We start from the raw sequence: 12861 nt of genomic DNA, 5'->3' as shown, positions 1-12861 counted from the left end.
ATGAATACAGCTATCTGAGCTATTATTGAGGTAATTAGAGGTTTGTGTGTGAATACTGAGATAATGATAAGTACAGGGAAATCACAAATAAAGGAAATAATTAACCAAAGAGTTATATAGTTTGATTGGCTCTGACATGAGTTTGTTTTGACAATGACTTAGAGAAGGTAAATAGATTACAGACAAATGTGTGGTTAAATAAATAGAATGTGGAGTGTAGAGCTTTGAATAAGAATAAAACATTACAAAATGACAGTGGCTCCATGATTGCAGTGAACTGTGAGTAAATAACTAGAAAACATGATTGTTGAATAGAAGGAGCAAAATAGAGATTTTCTGCAGTAAGATAAAATAGTAAACACAGAATAGATTTATAACCCAAAGAATTTATTCACTTTTAAGAAGCGAATAAATTCATTATAATATAACATTATAATCTCACTGCAGTTATAAAATACTAAGAAACATTGGAAAGTACTTCTCAAAATAATGCGAGACAACAGAAAACATTTAAAAAGGTGTTAATTGTGTTCCTAAGAAAAACGAGATATTGGTCACCCAAAGAAAGGGCAGTCTTACTGTTGTGTAATTGGAATAGGAAGAAAACTAAACCCCATTATAAGTTAACAAATAATTTTTTTTATTATAAATGTAAGCAGAGTTTCTTCTAAAGCTTACTTTCTTGACACAAATTACAGAAAATTCGTTAAAAATAAATAAGTTAAAAAAAAAAAACAAGAAAACAATAAATTAAGTAAATTATTTTTGTAATGGGGGGTTTTAAAAGTCTTCAGTATATTATTTTTCTGTCTGTCATTTCACAGTTTTGATAATAATCCCCAAACCTTTGTTTGCTTTTTGTCGTAGTCATTTAATCTTAAAAGTATTTACTATATGCTACCAAGGGAATTTAAATCCATAGAAGACTAAAAGGTTTTAACTGTCAATTTACGATTGGTTGTTGTCAATTAAAGATGTAGAGAGTTTTTTTAATCGATTGGCCTGTGATTATGGGTGGAATTGATGACTAAAAATTTCATATTTTTATTTTTTTCTATCATTAATTTTCTTTCAATTTTTTTTATCTAGGATTAATTTCATTTTCAATTTTATCACTGTATTCTTGTATTATATTTACGGTTCTGATTTATTTAATCTGCATGTATGTATATATAATCTTGTCACTACCTGTAATTTTAGTACTGCAAGACTTGTATCGTGTAATTTTGGAAATCCACACTTTATCATTATTCAATTAACGGTTAGTTTATTATTTTGCTCATTGAAAAATAATGGATGGTAACCTCCAATACAGGTGTTACTGTAGGGGATACCCAGTTCCATGAGATTATGTAATACTTGTTTACTTTTATTATTTTACTTTTATTTTATATTGTTTGGTTGTATGTCTAATAAGCTTATGCGTTAAGAATTTATAACTGTAATAGTTTTATTTTTCATTTGTAATCTATTTATTTTATGGAATAAATATTATTATTATGCTTATTAATTACCTCTTTCTTGTGTTCTAATTTTTGTCTTCCCTTAGAATTTCTACCTTCTATACTTCTTTCTGATACAATAACATTTAAATGGGGTGCATCGTTATTTACAAAGGTAAATAAAGGCGTGATATATCGCCTCAAAAAACCTTTTGCTTTATTATTGAAGTTTTAAATAATACATTAAATATTTTTCCTTGAAAATAAACTTAGATCTTTATTAGTTTGTGGAGTATATATGTTTAATTTAGTATAATTTTTGCTAGCTTTGATGTTTATCTTATGTATGTTTAATTCATTTAACATTGAAAAATATATATTGTGATAGTATAAACTTTAGCAGCTATTACGTGTTGCAGTTATAAAAGTTTTTTACTTATTTTTGTTTTATTCAATCTCAAAAAGTACATCTTACATACTTATTTTACTTTTATATGAGTTAATTGATTGTAATTTAGTTACAAACTTAGCACTTTTCATGCTGTGGTAAAAACCTAAACGTAATACTAAAACATTAGACGTAAGTAAAAAGTAGACGACTTGAAATTTTTAAAGAATTTTTTTCTAAAGGTAAATAATTTGCATAATTTTATTATTTTTTTGTACTAAAATATTGGATTTGTATTTCAATTCCTGCCACGGTAATACTGTAATTTAACAATAACTGCATATATAAATTCATTATTTCATAAAATTTCAAAAGATCAATTGATTTTGCTTTTTCATAGTAATACTACTGATTATTTTAGATCGGGTCATTTTTAGTTTATTGATTATGTGTACTCGTATAATAAAAGCTTATGGTAATCTTAATTATGGGGATGCAACAGCAAAGCTTAGGATATCTGAGAAGCTTTTATTCCCTCTTTACAGATTATTTTTATCTGGTTTGATTTAAATATTTTACATAGAAGGAAAAGCTCTGTTGGTAAATGATAATGCTTCTGGTCATCTAAACGACTAAATATTATCACAATAGATATAAACATTGTGGTAATACTGATGTCTAATACAATCAGTTTTTCGCAACCGCTATCAGGATTTTTTTTTGTATTTTAAACTTACTATCACTGCCAAACTTATGACCAGTTAATTCAGAACACAGATGATGATGACAGTTGTATAATTTGTGAAAATCCTACATTAATATTAAGTAGTTCAAAAAATTCAGTCTGTTATAGAATGAATTCTGCATTACACGAACAGTTTGTAGTAAAAATTATACTCCGAGGATGTATCTCCACCCAGATATGTTTGAAAAAGTGATGACTGAGAAATCACTGAATGGAATTAGTAGATGAAAAATTTTTGTTGATGTATGAAAGATGTGATCCCTTGAAAAAGAATGAACGTCTTATTCAAGCATGCAAATACACAAAACTGTTAAAGAAAATGAATGAAAGCATTTAGAATACAAAAATAATATGATAATAATTACAAGTGTTGAAACAAATACTCCCTGAATTAGACATGTTAAAGAAACACTATTTTGATAAAGGTAATGAAATTTTTGTGTACTGGGTGTAACTAAAAGTTTGCCTTTTTTAAAGAATTGTTTTTAAAAGAAAAATAGTTGATTATAGGTTAATTATTTAAAAACAGTGATGATGTGTCTTGACCAAGTGCATTCAAAAGATTAAAGCTTGGAGTTGTTTAATAAGTAATCACTAATAATATGTATCATAACATTAGGATAATGAACTCTTTACTATATTGTGTTGATTAACAGTAGTAACTGTTGGCACAAGAGTCACATACATAAGTTTAATGCTTTATAAAAAAAAGCTGACAACAGTTGTGGGTCTTTCCTGCCATGCAGCTTACAAGCACAACTTAATTTAGCAAGTCAGTCCTACACTAGCGCAGCTTATGGTGAGAGGGAGTACTATTGACGCAGTATATCGACTTAGCCACTATTTTAGAGCATTCTTTGGTATGGGAGTCGATTTTGCAAATATTATTATCTTTTAATTGTTAACAAATGTGCTTAAGAAAAATAATTTCGAGATACTAAGGCTGACCTTGCTCTTCAGTCTCATCCCCTTGTTTTAAGTTGAAAAGTTTAGTGGCATCAATCCTCCCCTCCATATATAGAAGTAATCTGACCAAGTTTGGTCAAAATCGTTCCAGTAGTTCTGGAGATTTAAGGTGATTTAGAAGGCGACACTGAACACATACACATACATAAGAACATCTGGAAAATTTCCAACCGGTTTTTTGGGTTCCTTAGGTGTCAAAATGTCAAGATCCGGTGAAAATCACTTATGCCCAAATTGGTTCAATTAGAATACTTCTACAGCTGTAGCTTTGCTATAGCGCTAGACAGGAAAGTAAAATAAAAACTATCAATCTGATTTAATAACAAGTCGTATCAACGTTTAAATAGTTTTATCCTATGTTTGTTAATGTTGAACTTTTATTTTTTACTAATTTTTTTAAGTTATCTGATTTTGCTATGAGAACAAGTAAGAAAACATTTTTTGAGTCTTCTGTTGTGTAACTTTGATTGTTTGCCGTTAAAGAACTGTCAGATCAATCGTGCTCAAATTTTTACAGAAGGTAGATCATTCTTTTAACTTACTTCTTTTTAAATTTCACATTTCTACTTTTTACTACTTATGAGTTATTTTTTTAATCATTTTTCATTGTTGTGTAGCCAGAACATTGTGGATAAAATTTATCCAACTTGTAAAAAGTATTTAAGACCGGTATCGGGTAAAAGATCATTTATTGCAGACAGCTCCAGAGGTATGGCTATCTGTAGTTGATCTACACCGCTGTAGATCTAATAGTAAAAACACGAGATTTATTTTATTAATGTAATTGTTTTATTGATACTGTCTAATAAAAACATTATAAAATCTTTCTCTATACAAATAAAGTAGAAAAATATCTTCTATTAAAAAAAAAACTAAAAATTCAAACAAAATAAGTAAAATGTCAAATTTTAAAATAATATTAAAGGAAACATACATTACTATTAAAAACTTTTAAAATAAAATTATTTTTTTTTTTTATTAGTATAAAATTATAATTACACAAAATATTCAAGAATAAAAAACAATAAATTAGTCCTGGAATTAACTACCATCTGAAAAAGTGTAGAATATACATAAATGAATCCCTAAAAGATCTGAAGTGGAATAAAATTAAAAGTTCAAGTTCAGTATCTGTTATTGTATTGTAGTAGTAATAGTATAGTATATAATAAAACTTATACAGTGCATTCGGAAAGTTGCTGTGCTGTATGCTTCAGAATTTTGTGGTATGTTCTGTTTTGTAGGCATTAGGTTGGTTGCCCTGTGGCTTTATTGGGCATTGCTAAGTAATAAACCAAGATGTCAGTTTTAGAGTTGTGAGTGAACATGCTTCGCAGTGGCGACTCGTAACTAAAATTAGTGGGGTTACTGCTTCAGAAAATGTTTTTTTTGGGGCCTTTTCAAGGTCATGGTTAAAGTTTTCTATAAAGTAAAAACTGAAAAAAATTAATCAAATGGACTAGCTGGAAGCAGGATAATAATCTAATTCTACATTTTATCACATTGAAGAATATGGTACACGGTTTTTAAGCACATCCAAAGTAGGGGAAAGACACCCATCCACCTTGTGACGTTGCCGATCGCCACATCACCCCCTCCGTTACAAGCCCTGAGTGGCTTTACCGGATGTCGTCTTTAAACCCTCTAACTGATTACATTTCACAGTCATCAGCCAGGCCTCGGTCGGGATGTCACCGATGTAAATGCCTCGGCAGACGTTTGCATCAGTAAAATACATATCAAATTTCGCCTTCACGTAGGCCTCAAACGGACATCTTCACATCCAACGTAACATGATTCCCTCAAACTAACTGATCGAAACCACGGAAGCGCGAACCCCGCGCCTAGTCCAGATTGGACAGCACTGTTCATGACTGTGAATGCCTCAGAAAACACTCATACCAATCAAAATTATGTCTTACGCAACGTAGAGATTCAGACCTACACCCAATTAAGTCGACGAATTTAGATCACCTAACAAGGGGAACGCAACCTCATTCCGGTCCACGCAGGAGCCGGGGACAAATCCCGCACCACCACCCGGTCCAATCATGGTGTCTCGCGTGGCATTACCAAGTCACGATCACGACTGCCACCGGCGTTGGAAGCCATGCCCCCGGTCTCACGGGTTAACATACCCCGGCGGCGCGGCCACCCACACCAGCGTAAGCCCCAAAGCGAATCACAAAAATACCTATATAACCGTGGCACGATGCCATTACGCCTACCTCCAACCAATCCAATTCCTGAGCCGGAACTCTAGCTACCCGGGATTCTACCGCAATCGAGTTGCTCGATTAAACTCCATCTGCAGACCTACACACCAAGGGCCCGAAGAAAACCAGCCACTATACCACTCTTCGCGAATCATCCAATTAATACGGAGATCCAGAAAGGAATGTATTCTCTCAAGTTCCCTAACAGCTCGTGAACGTTCGACCTCGTATCGGGGACAGACGTAGAGGACGTGGTCCACTTTATCATCTGTCCCACCATGCGGGCATTGACTCGAATCTACCAAACGAAGCTTAGACAAACTCGCCCGAAAGGCACATTCCCGGGGAGAAACTGTGTGATATATCGATTGGTGGAGACCCATGCAATCGCACCTAAATCAAACACTATAGGAAATATACCGTGCGTATATCGACCTATGGGTGATTCGTCCCACCTGACATCAATCCCCGGTCTTCAATCTCCTGCTTTCGTTCTGACGTCAGTAGGTTATTTACCTTGGCGTTCCCTACACTCATTAGCCAAGATATCTATTGGTTTGACTCCGGTTATAACACAGATCGCCTCCCACTAGACTGTTCTATAACCGCCTAAAAGAGCCAGCAAGAGGAGTCGCTGGGCCCACAGCAAAATGTCCGCAGCATTCAGCATAATAGCTTCGCTGACGCCTTTGTAAAGGATACGCATGGTATGGTAATTCAACCCCCAATCGGGATGAATAACTACGGATTCCATAAAAAGCATCAGCAGCCTTTTTTGATACATACCGTAGATGTTCCTTGAACCGAAAATTCTCATCAAGGATAACACCTAGGTATTTTTGAGTCGTAACGTACCGAGACCAGCCATCTGGACCCAGATTCGTCGGGTAGCAGTCAATCGGCCCTTAAGCAACATCATTGTGGTTTTCTCTGGTCTGAAAATCATCTTATGTTGGAGACTCCATAGTTGGAGTGTCTTACAAGCACGAGCAGCATGGAGTTCTACCTCGCGAATCCCCTTCAATCAGTAGTAGTGCGTCAACACGACAACCATATGGCAGCCTTAAACGCAACGTCGAATTAAATTCTATGATCCAAAGAAGAACTAACAGTAGGATCTTTGTCGCCATCTTTGAACAACAACACCAAGTCTCCAAAGAGGAGAATTTTGGCCAGTCCACCCTCCTATGCAGGAAGCACCCCCAATAAACAGGGTTTTTAAGCACAACACTTGCAGAGTAAAAAAAGGCTAACTTTCACCAGCATACCAAGGTCAGTACTGCAGGAGCGTCAGTGTTCTCTTTCCATCACAGCCTTGTGTGTAGCTTCCTACGTGTGCATGTACACAATAGCCAAACACCCACTGCTGGAACTGTGAAGCACACAGTTCCATACAAAGATTTTTTTAATCTTTTTTATAAACTGGGGGATGGCTACTGATTTAAATTAAGGATTATATATTGTACAAGAATAAATAAAAAAAAACTGATTATATTAAATGTTATCAATAATATCAAATGGAAATAGGTGGTGCTGCAATTCCACAGTGCCTATATGCGAGCCATCACTGGTGCTTCATTTCATTTCACGTTGTTTCGTTTATCAGAATCTATAGTTGCAAGAAACGTAATGGTTCTTTCAGTAGATAATCCATTTTTCTCATTAAACATGTCTTTTGTGAAGGTGATAAGTCTACTGATTTAGTGAAGCACAAGTTTTTTGAAAAGTTTCCAAATACTCCTGTTCCTCAACCGCAATGCAGTTTGAACGCTTATCAAAAAATTTCAGATAATAGGCTCTGTTGACATCTCATCGAAGTGGAAGACCACCTAAACTAAACGAACGGAAGCTGCTTGATATTACGGATGCTGTGGACAAAAGTTCATCAAAGTCGGTGCATAGATAGCAAAGCAGTAAGATATCAGACTTGTCACCACACGTAAAGCTGTAAGATAAGAACAGAAACTTTTTCCTCGTAAAGTAATGTGTGTTCAAAAACTGAAACCTACAATTCATGCCAGAAGACTAAATTATTGTTGTCAATGGTTTTAATGTTTTACTGACCAAAATTCTGTAGGTGTCCTCAACATTACATTTTTTACAGATGAAGCAAGGTTTCATCTGGGAGGGTATACTAATTCACAAAATATACGTCTGTGGTTGTCAACTAACCCCTATGAAGTACATGAACAATGTTTTTACATAAGATGAAAATTGGAGTCTGGTCGGTGTTCGTAGAACGTGCATTGTGGGTCCAATCTTTTTTGAAAATACAGTTGATAGTATTCAAAAAACAGTTATTGTGCTGTTTTACAAACTTCATTAGTGAGTTAACAGAAGTGGTAGTCAATCATGGTTGGTTCCAACAAGGTGGCACCACAGCGCTCACAGCTAACAGAGGTCAATAATGACCTTTTTACAGAATGTCTTTTATAAACGAATCATTTTGAGGGGTTTGTGATCTGCATTATCGCCTGATCTGACTCCCCCAGATTATTTTCTATGGGGGGGAAGTGAAACAAGCAGTGTATTGCAACAGACCACGTGCAATTGATGAACTAAAAATCGTTGCAACAGCATACATACAAGATATTCCAGTACATCAGCTGATTAAAGTGTTTGAAAAAAAATTAAAACGTGTACAGTGTTGTATTGTCAATGGTGGAGGTTATTTTCAACACCTTTTATAAACTATTACAGTTATTGTAATATCCATTTCTATAATATAATGAAATAAAAATACAAAGTAACGATTAAGAAAATTTCATCATCACGCTTCCACGATTTCAGTTAAGAGCAACTTTCTGAACACCTGTAGAAACTTTCTGTGTATCTACAGGCAAACAACCAACAAAGAGAAATGATCTACTCTGATTTTCACTTTTTTTTTGCAGCTAAATAAAAAGAATTATTTTTTTGTACATAAAAATCTCAGAAAAATTTGGTTAGCAATACCTTTTATAAATTAAGATATTCATTATTGTAAAATATCAAATAAATACAAAGACGCAGAGTCTTGATCCACATTTTCATATCGTGTAGTTCTGAAGATAAAATAGTTTTACAGATTGAATAAAACTCATGAACTTTTAAAATTTAAGGTGCAAATCTGAAATTTAAGAGGTATGATAAGTTAATAGAACGGGCAAACTTGTGTAAAAAAAAAATTGAGTGGGATGCTGTAGTAATTATTTCCAAACCATCAAAGGAAAGCAACGCTAAAAGAGATTAAAAAAATGCTACCTTTTTCTGCTGTCACCGAAAAAAATAACTTAAAATTAATAGAAAATAAAAGTTTTATCAGCAGTAAATGCAGAATAAAATTATGTAGATTTTGATGTGAATTGTTTTAAAATGAGGTAGATAATTTGTTTTTTATAAGGCTTTAAACTCGAGCGTATAATTTTGCATTGATACTTAAGAATTTATTAAATTAAAATAACACGAATGAAGTATTGTACTTTATTATTTTCTTATCATAATATTATTATTTCTGTATCTTGTCTTACATATTTTTCATTAAATATAAATTTTGAAGGAATCAGAATATTACTGAATAAGAAGATAATTTTTACTCCAATTTTTTTAAATAAAAATGAGTGTTGTAATACAACCAAGATTTAAGGTTTATTTTTGAGGAAAGTATTTTACAACATGCTTAATTTTTTCACACATCATAAATTTTTTTACATCAATAGCAAAATAAAAATATTTACTAATCAGTTCAGTGTTTCATTCTCAGCCACCGTACTAAAAAGTGATAGCATGAAATTACCTGTTTTTAAAAATTGATAAAAAAAAAAGCATACATGGTAAAATTATATATTCGGCTCTATACCTTTGTATTTTAAAGTACCTCTTCTTGTAGAACCATTTGAACATACACATAGTTCTTTACACGGCCCTCATAATTTAAATAACTATTGAAAAAGTCGCACAGGGCTGGTTGTAAGGTGAACATTATTACTTTCAGAGAAGACAACTCAAGACTAGTGTATCTTATAAATCGGGTATTTTTACATGTATTACAGCTATAAGAGAAGACTTGAACCGATCTTGTAAAGTAAAAATGTAATGCTACATTGCTTCTACTGAATAGAGAAAGCATTAAACATTACAAATATAAAAAATTAATATTTTTAATATCCTCATCTATCTTTTCAGTTTTAAAAATATTTTATTAAAAAGTAATAATAACATTAACATTAATAATACATTTTTTAAGATTTACGTAATAAGAAAAGAAATTATTATAATTTATCACAGAAAGTGTTTGATTGAAAATAATAATAATTGCATTTTAAATTAAAATATAATTTTTGAATTAAATCTGTTTTATAAATTAAGTTGAATTCAATTTCTGTAGAATGAATGAAATATAAAGCTTAAGTTAAAATGAGGAATTTTTTTCTATTTCTATCTCTTTTGCTCTATCTTATACTTACACAAATATATATATATATATATATATATATATATACTGCACCCATACCTACACACACACACACTTACATATATAAATCTTTACTTTAACTTAAAAGTTGCATGTATACCTGTATTTTTTTGAATAAATGTGTACCATCACATAGCAGTAACTTCTCATTGCTTCCTAAATTCAATTATCTTGGCAGTTGCTGGTATAGTTTTTTTTATGCTTGATAAAAACTTTTCAGTTGTAACTTCTGATAATAATCATCTGTAACATGGAATTAAAATACTCTCACTATAACATATAATTCATCTTGATTAAAATATTTGTTTGTTTGTTTTTGGAGATGAGGAAACACATTTTACTCCTTGTCAGACAGAAAGACTTATCATTTAGTCATCATTATTTATAGTCTAAACACAAGGACACGTAAATGGAACAACTTCGTGGTTGATTTGATTGAGGTTACAAACAAATTTGTCAAGTACGCACTTGATTAATTTTGCTTAACCATTGTTTTACACAAGTTGTAATTTTCTTTTTAAGTACTACATCTTAAAGCATTTAATCTGAAAAGTTCCCTTTAATTTTTCAGTTCCAGTTTATATAAAATACACATTTTATAACCGATCATTTTAAGTAGATCAAGTAATTTATAAAATTACTCGTGTAAGGAACAAAGCAGATTGAAATAGATGTGCCAAAATAACTCATCTCTAATTCTTCCTTTATTTAGATACTTAGAAAGCTTAATTTGGCATATTTTTCTTAAGGTGTTCTTTAGAAAAAGTTTTAAATTACACAGTGAGAAATATAGTTTGTTGGTTACATCATATAATTACAAAAGAAGAGAAGTAAGATGACATAGTCAACCTATCCATCAAGTTACACCCCAGTTTATATTTTAACTACATAATATGAACATAAAAATTGCTTTAACTTCCTTTACCTCATCATATTGAAAATAGATTACAAACACGATACTAAAATTTATATAAAGTTCACCATTAATAAACTGACACATTTATCCACACGTCACTTATCATAAGTTCATTCATTCATACATTGACAATAAAACATCTGGCACAGATGTTTTAACGAGTGTGTATCCAACCGTACTTATAGACAGCGTGTTACATAAAACAGATTAAAATCAAAAATATATCTGGTGATAGAGAATAAATAACACTGACATGTATCAACTGATAGTCATAGAAGTTTTCCATATTGCTTTCATAATAATAAACAAAATCCTCAAGCTCATACAAAACATATCCTGACAAACGAAGTGAACTGTGATTATATAATAAAACAGCCATGAAAGTAGTAAATAATTTATCGGCAAGAATGGATACATATTTATCTAGAGGTAAAGGAACACATAAAGACAGCAGAAGAAACAAATTTTGCAAATCACTTCACAGAAACAGGACTTATACATAGAGAGAGAGAGAGAGATTTTTCACAATATGCAAATATTGCACACTATTCATAAATACTAAGATCTCAACACAGTGTACAATATGAAATTTGCAAAGGCATAGGTAAAGTTGACAAGGATAACTTATTAAAACATAACACATAACACACAATAACTTTTTAAACAAACACTACACATTGAATGCATTATACAATTTTATACTTAAATAATTTCTTGATCTTTCTGAGGTGGACTCTGTTAATTATTGTGCTTCCTGAAATCCACCAATGTAGATGCTAAATAATTAACTTTGAAGGTTTTTGGAAGAAAAGTTTCATTAATGTGAATGAGGCTTATTTATAATTTTTAACGTATGTAACTCTTTAACGTATAAGTAATAAAGATCTTTCTATAACAAATAAAATATCTACTATTGAAATTATCAATCGCATGTAAAAATTCTATTACAATTTAATTGTAAAATGAGCCGCTATGAAAATTTAATATTTGTAGAGAAGTGTGAATTTTTTTTGTACTTAGGCTCTTTTCATTGAAATAATATGAAATGTATAAAATAGCAGGTGTTGTGATATGGATTTGTCCATCAGATTACAATTTCAACTAACAGCTAAGCTGGATTTTGATCATGCAATCATGGGATTAGTTAGGCAGTGTTCTAGTTCTAAGCTACTCAAACAACTCTAACAAATAGATTAATTTGCATGTTGTTTCCATATAATGCTGAACTAACAGACCAGATTTGTGTTTCACCTATATAGTCTCATCTGTTACGTTGTTAATATTTACTCAAATATCATTTTATTTTTTAATTTTCAAACATCCCTAGACCGAACTCGAATTCATTTTTATGCCGGTTTAAAATTTCTCATCAAAAGAAAATATGTTTAACTTAGTTATAAATGATAACCAGATGCAAGTTCTTGCCGTGAACTGTAGAAAAAAAATGGCTTTTATACTAATGATGTAACAACTAATAATACTGTTTTCTCCTTAATTATAAACTAATCGGAGAGCTTCAAAAACTCTCCATTATTGTTATAAGACGGTAGAAAGACCTTAAAGTGAATTTTATAACTAGTATGAGTCATTCTATATGATTCTGTAATTTTTCCATCAACTTATTAATATCAATTACTGAAATTATAAAAACCTAATTTATTTAGATTATTCTAAGTAAACATTGCATCTCTGTGTGTGCAGTTACACGCATGTATGAACATTTTGTACCAATGAA

The 12861-nt window shown here is 31.6% G+C and overlaps 1 protein-coding gene and 1 long non-coding RNA gene across 5 annotated transcripts in view; one reads left to right on the top strand and one right to left on the bottom strand.

Moving 5' to 3' along the window:
- LOC142330084 (uncharacterized) overlaps positions 1-12861 on the bottom strand; it is a 249826-nt gene that overhangs the window by 38351 nt on the left and 198614 nt on the right. The window contains exons 1-2 of one of the 3 annotated variants that reach the window (XM_075375139.1): positions 11829-11887; positions 10311-10453 (exon numbers count right to left, since the gene is read on the bottom strand). The gene's annotated coding sequence lies outside the window, so the exon portion shown is untranslated. Of the gene's footprint in view, positions 1-10310; positions 10454-11135; positions 11270-11828; positions 11888-12861 lie in introns of those variants that run through there. The other 2 variants (XM_075375138.1, XM_075375140.1) reach the window with 2 other exon arrangements.
- Positions 1-12861, top strand: part of LOC142330087 (uncharacterized) — a 166510-nt gene that overhangs the window by 39953 nt on the left and 113696 nt on the right. The window lies entirely within an intron of this gene.

The sequence above is a fragment of the Lycorma delicatula genome, chromosome 9 (genome assembly GCF_047948215.1).
Source record: "Lycorma delicatula isolate Av1 chromosome 9, ASM4794821v1, whole genome shotgun sequence".
NCBI classification, from domain to species: Eukaryota; Metazoa; Arthropoda; class Insecta; order Hemiptera; family Fulgoridae; genus Lycorma; species Lycorma delicatula.
This window is presented reverse-complemented; position numbering and strand designations above follow the sequence as displayed.